The sequence below is a fragment of the Callithrix jacchus genome, chromosome 8 (assembly GCF_049354715.1).
Source record: "Callithrix jacchus isolate 240 chromosome 8, calJac240_pri, whole genome shotgun sequence".
Classification (NCBI taxonomy): domain Eukaryota; kingdom Metazoa; phylum Chordata; class Mammalia; order Primates; family Cebidae; genus Callithrix; species Callithrix jacchus.
Window position 1 is genome coordinate 95,411,957 of NC_133509.1, and position 13,531 is coordinate 95,425,487.

A 13,531-nucleotide genomic window follows, 5' to 3' on the forward strand; every position below is an offset into this window, starting at 1 on the left:
TGATCAATAACCTCAAAGAACTAAGAGGAAAAAATTATCTGTTATCAGACTTTAATATTTATTTGATGTTCATGATTTGTGTTATTTTGTTAATTGTAGATTCATTAGCAATTAGATTCACTATTGTTAACATTTAAAATTGATTTAAATGCAAAAAGAATCAATAGTTGAGCTAAATGTTTAAATATCAGGACACTAACAAGAGACTGAGTCTTCTTAATTGAATTATTCTCTGCTTTCTGCATTTTAGAAGACTGGGCCTATTTAAGGGAGATGAAAGTAATAGATGTCTATATTGTAAATGGCAATGTGAATACTTGCCATGGTTATAGAAATGAAGGCAGTGGCACAGATGGAAGTCATGGTAAGTATAGTTTGTGAAACTAAAATACTTAGTTGGGCATGGTGCTTCACACCTGTAATTCCAACATTTTCGGAGGCCGAAGCAGGCAGATCCCTTGAGCTCAGGAGTTTGAGACCAGCCTGGGCAACATTATGAGACCTCCATCTCTACAAAAAATTAGCCAGACATGGTGGGGCAGGCTGTGATTGTGCCACTGCACTCCACTCTGGGTGACAGAGTGAGACCCTATCTGGAAAAAAATAAAATATCAAACTTCACAAACAATTATAGTAATTACAATGGCTGATATTTTTGAGCACTTACTGGATTTTTAACACTCTTATTTTATTTTTCTCATTTAATTTGCACAACAATCATATAAAGTAGGTACTAAATGAGTTAAGGAGGATCTGCCTCCCACCAAGTCACAGGTGGGAAGTAGGGGTGTTGGGTTGAAGCCTAGGTCCGCTGACTTCAGATCTAGGACCCATAACTAGTGTGCTATGTTTTACCAGTTGCTATTTTAAATATTCTTTTTTTTTTTTTTTTTGAGACAAAGTTTTGCTCTTGTTGCCCAGGCTAGAGTGCAATGGCGTGATCTCAGCTCACCAAAACCTCTGCCTCCTGAGTTCAAGCGAATCTCCTGCCTCCTGCCTCCCAAGTAACTGAGACTACAGATATGTGCCACCACACCTGGCTAATTTTTTGTATTTTTAATAGAGATGGGGTTTCTCCATGTTGATCAGGCTGGTTTTGAACTCAAGATCTCAGGTGGTCCGCCCACCTCAGCCTCCCAAAGTGCTGGGATTACAGGCATGAGCCACCACGCCTGGCCTAAAATTAAATATGTATTTTTAAAAAATATTCTAAATAGAGTCTTGACAGAGCTTAAAGGGCGGAAATCAAAAAGACTGATATATTCAGATATATTTTGGAGTTTACAAATGACTTGCCCTTATAGCTCATCAGTTTTACTCTCTGGTTAATTCTGATACCACCAAACCCTAAATATTGTTTATTAGAATCTACGTTTATAAGGGAAACTTACGAAGTTTTTTTAAACAAATTCAAATCTTCTTTACATTCTCCAAATTCTCTAATTGAGAACTATTAGATTGTATACAATCACAGACCACAGAAACATTCATGAATCTGAATTGAGAAAAAGCTAACCTAGGTCAGTGTGTGTGTGTTCATGTGTGTGTGCGTGCGTGTGTGTGTGCATGTGTGTGTGTCCATGTGTGCACATACAGAAGGGTAGGCCAGGCAGGCTGTCAGTGGAGAGGTTTCCTGGTTATATTAAACTTCTGCCAAATCAATTGCTTTTAAACATGGTCTCTGTTTTAAAAACAGCAAGACTCCTTGGAACAGATTATCCTTGTTATTTTTCATTCTGAAGAACCACTTGAGAAGCAGATCTTAGTTATGCAAATTATGTCAAGTAGGCCCCTGGGCCCTGGTGAAAGGGTATAACAGGTTCTTTTGTGGCTTGACAAAGGCTGCTCTTACCAATAGCCTTTGGCTTGCAAGGCTGGACCTTGGGAAGGGAGGGGAGGAAACTGAGTAAATTTGCAGAAATGCCCAAAGAAAGTTTTCTTCTCTGTTGTTCAGTATTATAGCTGAACCACAATATTGTCTCTGAAGGACTGAGATAATTTGACCAAGGCCACATGATAGGAAAAAATGCCAACAGCCATCAAATGGAAATTACCGCAAGCCAAGGAAAGTCTGAAATGGTAGCCTGGTTCAGCACACAGAGAGTATGAGTGGTCTTGGTATAGCATGTTGGTGAGGCTAGATGTCCTTCCTCTGAGCATTGCTGCCTTAGCATAGTAGACATGCTTTAGATGCAAATGATTGAGCATGTGAGGGTAAAGCTTGTACTCTAAGCCTGCAGTGTTCTGGGCCCATCCTTTCTTGGTTCAGCAATTTTAAAACATCACAAGTTATTTGAACCCCAAGCTATTGGAGTGTAAATAGCAACAATATTTTAACATACACTTCAACTTTCCCAGTTCTTTTTTTTTTTTTTTTTTTTTTGAGAACTCTTTCACCCAGGCTGGAGTGCAATGGTGTGATCTTAGCTCACTGCAACCTCTGCCTCCCAAGTTCAAGTGATTCTACTGCCTCAGTCTTCCAAGTAGCTGGGATTACAGGCACTGGACACCACACCCAGATAATTTTTGTATTTTAGTAGAGACGGGTTTTTGCCATGTTGGCCAGGCTGGTCTTGAACTTCTGATCTCAGGTGATCCACCCACCTTGGCCTCCCAAAGTGCTAGGATTACAGGTGTGAGCCACTGCACCTGGCCTCAACTTTCCCAGTTCTTATATTCAAGTTAAATATCCATCTTTGACTATACTGACAATACATTTAGAGTAAAATTTTCACTTTTGGTAAATACACTTTATTTGGGAATAACTTTTAAAAAATTTTTTAGTTTTTAATTTTTATCTTAGTTTTATTTTTTTATTTTGAGATGCAGTCTCACTCTGTTACCTGGGCTGGAGTGCAATGGTCTTGGCTTACTGCAACCTCCACCTCCTGGGTTCAAACAATTCTCCCTCCTCAGCCTCCCAAGTAGCTGGGACTACAGGTGGGTGCCACCACATCTGGCTTTTTTTTTTTTAATTTTAATAGAAACGGAGGATCACCATGTTGGCCAGGCTAGTCTCAAACTCCTGACCTCGTGATCCACCTGTCTTGGCCTCCCAGAGTGCTGGGCTTACAGTGTGACCAAGTGCAGAGGTTTATGTCTGTAATTCCAGTACTTTGGGAGGCTGAGACTGGTGGATCGCTTGAGCCCAGAAGTTCAAGATCAGCCTGGGCAACATAGTGAGACCTTGTCTCTACAAAAATATATAAAAATTAGCTGGGCATAGTGGCACATGGCTGTAGAACTGGCTACTCAGCCGCTGAGGCGGGAAGATTGCTTGAGCCCAGGAAGTAGAGGATGCAATGAGCCAGGATGGTGCCACTGCATGAGACCCCATTTCACACATATATACATGCACACACACACACTTAAAACTAGAATTACCATATGATTCCACAATTGTATCTCTGAATATATGACCAAAAGAATTATTTAATTCTTTGCAAGACTCCATCTTAAAAAACACACAAACCTCCACCCCCTCAAATTAGCTGGGTGTGGTGGTGCATGTTTGTAATCCCAGCTACTTAGGAGGATAAGGCAGGAGAATCACCTGAACCTGGGAGGCAGAGGTTGCAGTAAGCTGAGATCATGCCACTGCACTCCAGCCTGGTTGACAGAGTGAAACTCCTTCTCAAAAAAAGAAAAAAGAAAAAAAGAATGGAGTCCAACAATAAAAAAGTTAACTAAGTTAATTTAAAGAAAAAGAAAGAACGAAATTCAGATTACTTGCTACAACATGGATGAGACTTAAAGACATTATGCTGAATGAAATAAGCTAACCACAAAAGGACAAATATTGTATGATTCCACTTACATGAGTTACCTAGAGTAGTCAAATACAAACAGTCCGAAAGTAAAAGGGTGATTGTCAGAGGCTGGAGGGAGGAAAAAATGGGAATTTTAAAAATGTGTATAGAGTTTCATTTTTGTAGGACGAAAAGCATTCTGGAGATGGGTTGCACAACAAAGTAAACATATGTAACACTGCTAAACTACAATTAAAAATGGCTACAGGCCGGGCACGGTGGTTCATGCCTGTAATCCCAGCACTTTGGGAGGCTGAGGCAGGCAGATCACCTGAGGTCAGGAGTTCAAGACCAGCCTGACCAACATGGAGAAACCCCATCTCTACTAAAAATACAAAAGTTAGCTGGGCATGGTGGCACATGCCTATGTAATCCCAGCTACTCAAGGGGCTGAGGTAGGAGAATTGCTTCAATCCGAGAGGAGGAGGTTGAGGAAATTGTGGTGAGCCAAGACCATGCTTTTGCACTCTAGCCTGGGCAACAAGAGCGAAACTCCATCTCAAAAAAAAAAAAAAAATTACCTGGGCCTGGCGGCACATGCCTGTAATCCCAGCTACTCCAGAGGATAAGACAGAAGAATAGTTTGAAGCTGGGAGGAGGAGGTTGCAGAGAGCCAAGATGGCGCCACTGCACTTCAGGCTGGGCAACAGAGCGAGACTCTGTCATACACACACAAAAAGGTTACAATAGTAAATTTATGTTATATGTATTTTACTGCGATTGAAAAATAAAAAAGAATGGATGAGTCTCATCTTCAGCTTTTTATAATTCTATGTAATTTTCATCCTATATCTAGTATAATAGTGGTTACTTCTATTGTACATAAATATGTAATGAGTATATTCCATTTTGAGTTGGTGCTTAGTCTCATAACTTTACAGAAAGTAACAAATTCATAATAAAGTAGAGCACATTGAATAATCTTTTTTCCACAAAACATTGAAATAATGAGTCATTAACAAAGGTGTCTAGTGATGTATACAGAAAGTTACTAAAATACACAACAGAATTAGCAAATCCAACAGTGAAAGGCAAACTCAGACATGACTCCTTGCCCATCAGGACAGGCCAAAGCAAACAAGGGTATTTTGCATTGTGCTATGAAGGTCAACAAACACAGACTTGGCTAGTTCAGGAGAGGCAGAAAAAAGTAGAAACCAGGGCCTTTGGAATTGAGCCTCACCCAAAATTCAAACCATAGGGTAGAACTCAGATGCAGTGTTTCTGTTTACTGGAAGATGACTTGGGGAAAAAAAAAAACACACTACTAACCAGGTTCTGGATTTCAGAAAACTATTTTACTAGGCCATTTAGGGGTAAGCAAGTTTGATTCCAAGTTCTAATCAAAAAGTGAATATCATTGTTTTCACAAGTGACTAGAAAGTTTATAAGAAAGTGTTTCAGGGACACTACTGAGCCCCAGGGCAAGAAGGAAAAAGAAGGAAGTGGTATTCTTTTTTTACTTTAAATTTTTCTTCCTGATTATCTGCATAAAACATGCTCATTGAAAAGTGCAATACACATTGTTATTCTGAGAGCCTAATAGCTTTCCTCCTTTCTAGATACCATGGTACTCTTCATTCCCTTGCACTAGCCATCTGGTCAGTGGATGCTGCTGTCTCCTTTCACAAATCTATCTTCCCAGCCACAGTAATTATTCTAAGAGTAGACACCCGATCCAAGTTGGCCCACAATACTCTCTTTACTGCCACCTGAGCCACTGTGATTGGGTAATGGTTGGACATGTGATCTAACATGGGCCAATGAGAACTTTTCATTGGGATCGTTTTAGATGCACCTCTCCCACCCCACTGAGATAATGAGGGGACCCTCTTTGATTTTCCTTGTCAAAACTAGAAAATGTGAATCCAGGAGCTACTGGCAACAGGGTTCTAAGGCTTGTGGAGAAGGCAGATCTACTCTAGGGGACATTGACCCCAATGTACAGAGAGGAGCAGAAAGGAAACTGAGATTCCCTGGTTGCAGTCAGTTTTAGCAAATGGTTTCATGAGCCAATATGTATCAGTGCCCTGACTGGTTCAGTGAACCAATAAATAGCCTTTATACTAAGCTAGTTTGATTTAGATTTCTGATGCTTACAACCAGAAGAGCCCTAACTGATATCATCAAACAGAAAAGTATGTAGAAACCGAATAAATACTCAACCATAGTGCTACTCTCTAGAGGCAACCGCTGGTAATGAGGCAGGAGAATAGGGTCTGAAGGCAGGGAACCTAAGGCCATTTCAAGCTAACTTCCTAGAACTAAACTGAAAGGAAACCCCTAAACTTTCCACACCTAAGTTACCAAAGGACCAGAGGCTACACCCTTTGTAAATCCCCACCTTTTCTGCAAGGCAGGTAGGAAATTGAAAGTACCTCAGTACCGCTGCAAAAAGCAACCAATCAGATATTTGCATAGGAGTGTAACTTTGTAACTTCACTTCAGCCTCTAATTAGTTGCTGTCCTCAACCAATCAGACTGATTGTGAGCCAAGTCGTCATTTGCATAGAAGTGCAACTTTGTAAAATCACTTTAGCCTCTAATTGGTTGCTTTCCACAATCAATCAGATGTTTGCATAGGAGTCTAGCCTTTGTAACTTCACTTCAGCCTCTGATTGGTTGCTTCCTGCAACCAATTAGCAGGCACTGCATTTACATGAGATGAACAACAAGTAGCCAATGAGAAACCCCTAGGGAGTATTTCCACCGGAGAAGGTATCTGGGGGCCTTGAGCCACAGCTCAGGCCACTCCCACACTGTGGAGGGTGCTTTTCATTGTCAAGAAATCTCTGCTTTCGTTTTCTCGTTGCTTCATTCTTTCCTTGGTTTGCAACACATTTTGTCCAATTCTTTATTCGAAACGCCAAGAACCCGGACAGCCTGCAGTCAAGTCCACAAGTACATATACCAGCAACAGTAGCATTGTGGTATATGTACTTGTGGCCTTTTAACTAAGCTTTTCTTTTCTTTTCTCCATTTCTTTTCTCATCAAACTGAAGGTACAATATATACTCTTTTTGGGTCCTTTTATTTTTCTGTCACGTTGTATCATTCTCTAGTATCATTGAAAATGTTATCAAATAATTATAATTTTTTTTGGCTGGCGCAGTGGCTCACGCCTATAATCCTAGCACTTTGGGAGGCCAAGGCAGGCGGATCACCTGAGGTCGGGAGTTCTAGATCAGCCTGACCAACCCCTCTCTACTAAAAATACAAAAATTAGCCATGTGTGGTTGCAGTGAGCCGAGATCATGCCACTGCACCCCAGCTTGGGTGACGGAGCAAGACTCTGCCTCAAACAATAAATTATAATTTTTACAAGTGGTTACATAATATTGGACATTAGGTTATTTTCAAGTTTTTGATCCATATTGGGAATAAATTTTTGTCTCAAATTATCTCGGGGAATATGTTGCTAGGAAGAAAATTATTGAGTCAAAGATTATGAATAGTGCCTTTGAAAATTTTATACTTTTGTTGTAAAAGTGATATATGATAAAAAAAAGTGTTAAACAATTTAAAAGTATATAAAAGTGAAGGTCATCTTTCCATCTCTGACCTTCAGTCTTATTTCTTCTCCCTAGACTATATGTATGTGTGTGTGTGTGTGTGTGTGTGTGTGTGTGTATTCTCCTGCAACTTTTGAAGAAACCCACCAAATTATGGTATTGTGGAAATACTGTTGTGTATTTTGATTTTTATAGTTTTAGTAACATGTCTTTTTAATTGCTGTGTAGCATTTAATTACCCCTTCCAACGATGGACATCTAGGCCTTTTCCAGGCTGTTACCATTACAAAGAAGTCTACAATGTGCACCCTTAATATATAGGATTATTGCATATGTGTAAAATATGTCTTCAAAACAAATCCCTACAGGAGAAATGACTAAGTCAGAGTATATGGATTTTTATTTTGATAGGCAATTTCAAGTATCTCTACAATGGTAATTCCAAATAGTCTCCCATTGGTAATGTGTGAAAGAGAATGCTTCCTGTTACCCTCATCAAGATAATATACTAACAAATTTTTATATCTTTGCTCATATGATCAGCAAAAACTTGTTTGCTTTGTAGTTGTAATTTTAAAAACTACCTTCAAGAAAAGTTGTACCAATTTATATTTCCATCTGTAATATGTGAAATTGTCTGCCTTATTGCATCGTCATCAGCATTAAGCATCATCATTATTTTAAATCTTTACTAATTTAACAGGAGATAATAGTATCTAATTTTTTTGATGTCAGATCATTTATTAGTTTGGATTAGGTTTCTCTACAAATAGAGATTCAAAATAACAAAGATTACCAAATAAGGAGAATATAGCAATTGGTAGCAAAAATTAGAAGTTGGATATCAGATTATTTACTAGTTTGGATTAGGTTTTTCTACAAATAATACAGATCCAAAATAACAAAGATTTCCAAATAATGGCTGTTATGCAGAAGGCAGACCCTGACTGTTTTGTCAGCTCTGCAGTCATCTGGCATCTCGGCTGCTTCCAGCTATTGTCTCCATCATCCCCAGGATCCAAGTTGGAGCACCAATTATTTCATCTGCATTCTAAGCCACATAGCAGGGGTGGGATGTGTGTTAAAGAAGTGTCTTTTAGTATTTTTTGAGGATATTTCTTAGAAGCTTCCAGGTAGTACTTCTTGCTTTTCACTGGTCATAACTGGGGTTTCTTTTACTAAGAGAAAATGATTGAATATTGAGATAGGCAGACTGTAGTCTCTGCTATGTTACTGAGGACCTACTATGTGCCAGGCACTGTATCAGCTTCTGGAGAGAAACATATGATCTAATAGAAGACAAATTCATATATAATGCAGGGTTAAGAACTATAGTCAGAACCAACCCGAATGCCCATCGATGATAGACTGGACAGGGAAAATGTGGCACATATACACCATGGAATATTATGCAGTCATCAAAAATGATGAGTTCATGTCCTTTGTAGGCACATGGATGAACCTGGAAACCATCATTCTCAGCAAACTGACACAAGAGCAGAAAATCAAACACCACATGTTCTCACTCATAGGCAGCTGTTGAACAATGAGAACACATGGACACAGGGAGGGGAGCACTACACACTGGGGTCTGTCAGGGAAGAATAGGGGAGGGACAGCGTGGGGTGGGGAGTTGGGGAGAGATAGCATGGGGAGAAATGCCAGATATAGGTGATGGGGAGGAAGGCAGCAAATCACACTGCCACGTGTGTACCTATGCAACAATCTTGCATGTTCTTCACATGTACCCCAAAACCTCAATTTTGTAGGTGAAGGACTTGAGGCTCCCAGAGGTTGATGAGCTTGTCTTCCATCCCACAGCTGGAACATGGTAGAGCCAGGATATGGCCCAGGTCTTTCTGTCTTCATCTATACTTAGTTCTTGTTGTATATACTTAACAGCGTTTATGAAGACAACTAAAACAGTGTGACAGTGGCTAAGCATAGGCTTTAGAGTCAGATGGACATAGGTTCATCTGACTCTAAAGAAAGCTCTGTTCTTTATTGATTGCATGACTTTGAGTTACTTGGATTGTATGACCTTGAGTGAGTTACTTGATTTTGCCTAGTCTTGGTATCTCATCTTTCCTTTAGTTTTCTTATCCTGTAATCCCAGCTACTCAGGAGGCTGAGGCAGGAGACTTGCTTGAATCCAGAAGGCACAGGTTGCGGTGAGCCAAGATCACTCCACTACACTCCAGCCTGGGCAACAGAGCGAGACTCATATTTTCTTTCAGACCATTCTTCCACTTGTTTATATAGATCAGCCGTACGATTATTCCATTTCTCTCAGATTCGCAGGCTGGAGTGCTGTGGTGGGACCTCAGCTCATTGCAGCCTTGAAACTTGGGGTTCAAGTAGCTGGGAGGCCCAGGCGGGAATACAGAGATGGGGTCGCACCATGTTGCCCAGGCTGCTCTTGAGCGCCTGGCCTGAAGGGATCCTTCCGCCTAGGCTTTCCAAAGCCCTGGGACTACAAGTGTGAGCCACCGCGCCTGGACAGTTTTCTACCGACATAAACACTGTGCCGGGTTGGAGTCTGTCAACTGCCGTTCTTCAGCCAGCAACACACAGGACCTGGCGAGGAGGTGGCTGCGAGGCTGCACTCAGAAGACAGCCCCACTCAAGGTGCTACACCGTCCCGCGACGCCGGCCACCCTGGTATCTAATTTTAAATATTGCTTCTTATTCATTGATGGAATATTTATTTCCCAAGCACCTATAGTGTGAGACATTGTTCTAACAAGAATGGTAAATCACTATGCTTATGGAGCTTATAATTATCTGACTACTAATAAGTCTAAATTTGTTTTTTAAATGAGCAGTTTTGAAGCCAGGCACAATGATGCACTCCTATAGTGCCAGCTACTCAGGAGGCTAAGGAGGCATCCCTTGAGCATAGGAGTTCATGGCTGTGGTGGGCCATGGTCAGGCCTATGAATGACCACTGCACTCCAGTCTGGGCAGTATAATGAGTTCTATCTCTTAAAAAAGAAAAAAGACAAAACAGTTTTGAGTTGCATTTTAAACTAGGAATTGTGCATTGCCTCAAACTTTTCAAGGAGATACAAGATGATGATAATTTAAAAATGATGTTTATCATCCTGATTTGAAATAGGATCTATAGAGCTCTCTAATTAAAAATTGGCATTTCCTCCTTCATTTATATGACTACTTCCATTCTGTTATCCAGAAGCGAGAGCTCCATAAGCTTTAAGGAAGTAGGCCAAATACATTGGCAGATTACTCATTGATCATCACCCCTGATCCCAGTGTTTATGGCCCCAGGCAGATTACTCATTGACCCAGTGTCTATGGTCCCTTCTTCCTTTTTGGAATAGAATTTCCCCACCTTTTAGTAGGGCTACTCAACTAGAAACTACACTTCCCTTATGGCTAGGTGTGGACATGGGACTAGCCAATGATATGTAAGAAGTGATTTAGGCAATATCTCCATTGTTTCTTAAAGAGGTAGCTTCTGCTAGGCCTGGTGGCTCATGCCCATAATGACAGAACTTTGGGAGGCCAAGATGGGTGGACTGCCTAAGCTCAGGAGTTCATGACAAGCCAACCAATGTGATGAAACCCTGTCTCTACAAAAAATACAAATTATTAGTGTGTGTGGTGGTGCCTGCCTGCAGTCCCAACTACTTGGGAGGCTGAGATGGGAGAATCTCTTGAGCCTGGAAGGTGGAGGCTGCAAAGCTGAGAATATGCCACTGCACTCCAGCCTGGGCAACAGAGTGAGACTCCATCTCAAAAATAAATAAATAAAGATATAATTTCTACTCTAGAAATGACAGAGATTGGAAATCAATGTTGAGGGTCACAGAGACCAAATGCCTGCCTGGGATCCTAGATGGCCTGATAGGGCAGAGGTATCTTGTCATTCTAGACTACTCGCCTTTGGGCAGTTACTTGAGATAAATAAAGCTCTATCTTATTGAAATCACTGGAATTTTGGGCCTCTATGACAGAAGATAGGCGTGTATACTAATTGATATGCTTACATAATGTGATATGATATGAAAGGTGCTACAGAAGTCCAAAAAATCTGTTCTACTGGCCTATATAATGCCTGAAATGTCCTAATTGGAGAGCCCTCCCTCTGAGTTAAGGCAGTGTTTCACAAAATATGTCCTGCTGAACAAGAGCTTATCAGATAATAACAGATACTGAAATATGCTAGAGTAAAAGGGCTAGTGTCCAATTACATTGCAGACATGTAGTCATATGACATTTTTTTACATGTCTTTTATTTTATTTCATTTTTAAATTGGCAGATAATAATTGCACATATTCATGGGGTACATAGTGATGTTTCGATACACGTAATATATAGTGATCAAATCAAGGTAACTAGCATATCCATCATCTCAAACATTTATCATTTCTTTGTGTTGGGAACATTTAATATCCTCCTACCTAGTTGAAACTATATATTATTGTTAACTATAGTCATCCTATGGTGGCATAGAACACTGAAACTTATTCCTTTTATCTAGCTATAATTTTGTATCTTTTAACAAAAAATTATTTCAATCCCTTTCTTCCCTCTCCTCTTCCCAGCCTCTAGTATTCTCTGTTCTACTTTTTACTTCCATGAGATCATTGTTTTTTTTTGTTTTTTGGTTAATTAATTATATTTATTTATTTATTTATTTTTAATTTTTTATTGGATTATAGGTTTTGGGGTACATGAGCAGAGCATGCAAGACAGTTGCGTAGGTACACACATGGCAGTGTGCTTTGCTTTTCTTCTCCCCTTCACCCACATTTGGCATTTCTCCCCAGGCTATCCCTCCCCACCTCCCCCTCCCACTGGCCCTCCCCTTTTCCCCCCAATAGACCCCAGTGTTTAGTACTCCCCTTTCTGTGTCCATGTGTTCTCATTTTTCATCACCCACCTATGAGTGAGAATATGCGGTGTTTCATTTTCTGTTCTTGTGTCAGTTTGCTGAGGATGATGTTCTCCAGATTCATCCATGTCCCTACAAACGACACGAACTCATCATTTCTGATTGCTGCATAATATTCCATGGTGTATATGTGCCACATTTTTCCAATCCAGTCTATTATCAATGGGCATTTGGGTTGATTCCAGGTCTTTGCTATTGTAAACAGTGCTGCAATGAACATTCGTGTACATGTGTCCTTATAGTAGAACGATTTATAGTCTTTTGGATATATACCCAGTAATGGGATTGCTGGGTCAAATGGAATTTCTATTTCTAAGGCCTTGAGGAATCGCCACACTGTCTTCCACAATGGTTGAACTAATTTACACTCCCACCAACAGTGTAAAAGTGTTCCTTTTTCTCCACATCCTCTCCAGCATCTGTTGTCTCCAGATTTTTTAATGATCGCCATTCTAACTGGCGTGAGATGGTATCTCAATGTGGTTTTGATTTGCATCTCTCTGATGACCAGTGACGATGAGCATTTTTTCATATGATTGTTGGCCTCATATATGTCTTCTTTCGTAAAGTATCTGTTCATATCCTTTGCCCACTTTTGAATGGGCTTGTTTGTTTTTTTCCTGTAAATCTGCTTGAGTTATTTGTAAATTCTGGATATCAGCCCTTTGTCAGATGGGTAGACTGCGAAAATTTTTTCCCATTCTGTTGGTTGCCAATCCACTCTAGTGACTGTTTCTTTTGCCGTGCAGAAGCTGTGGAGTTTCATTAGGTCCCATTTGTCTATTTTGGCTTTTGTTGCCAATGCTTTTGGTGTTTTGTTCATGAAGTCCTTGCCTACTCCTATGTCCTGAATGGTTTTGCCTAGATTTCCTTCTAGGGTTTTTATGGTGCCAGGTCTTATGTTTAAGTCTTTAATCCATCTGGAGTTAATTTTAGTGTAGGGTGTCAGGAAGGGGTCCAGTTTCTGCTTTCTGCACATGGCTAGCCAGTTTTCCCAACACCATTTGTTAAACATGGAATCCTTGCCCCATTGCTTGTTTTTGTCAGGTTTATCAAAGATTGTATAGTTGTATGTATGATGTGTTGCCTCCGGTGCCTCTGTTTTGTTCCATTGGTCTATATCTCTGTTTTGGTACCAGTACCATGCTGTTTTGATTACTGTAGCCTTGTAGTATAGAGAGATCATTGTTTTAAAGCTTCCAGGTATGAGTGACAACGTGATGTTTAACATTCGGATCCTGGCTTACTTCACGTAATATAATATCTTTCTGTAACATCCATGTTGCTGTGA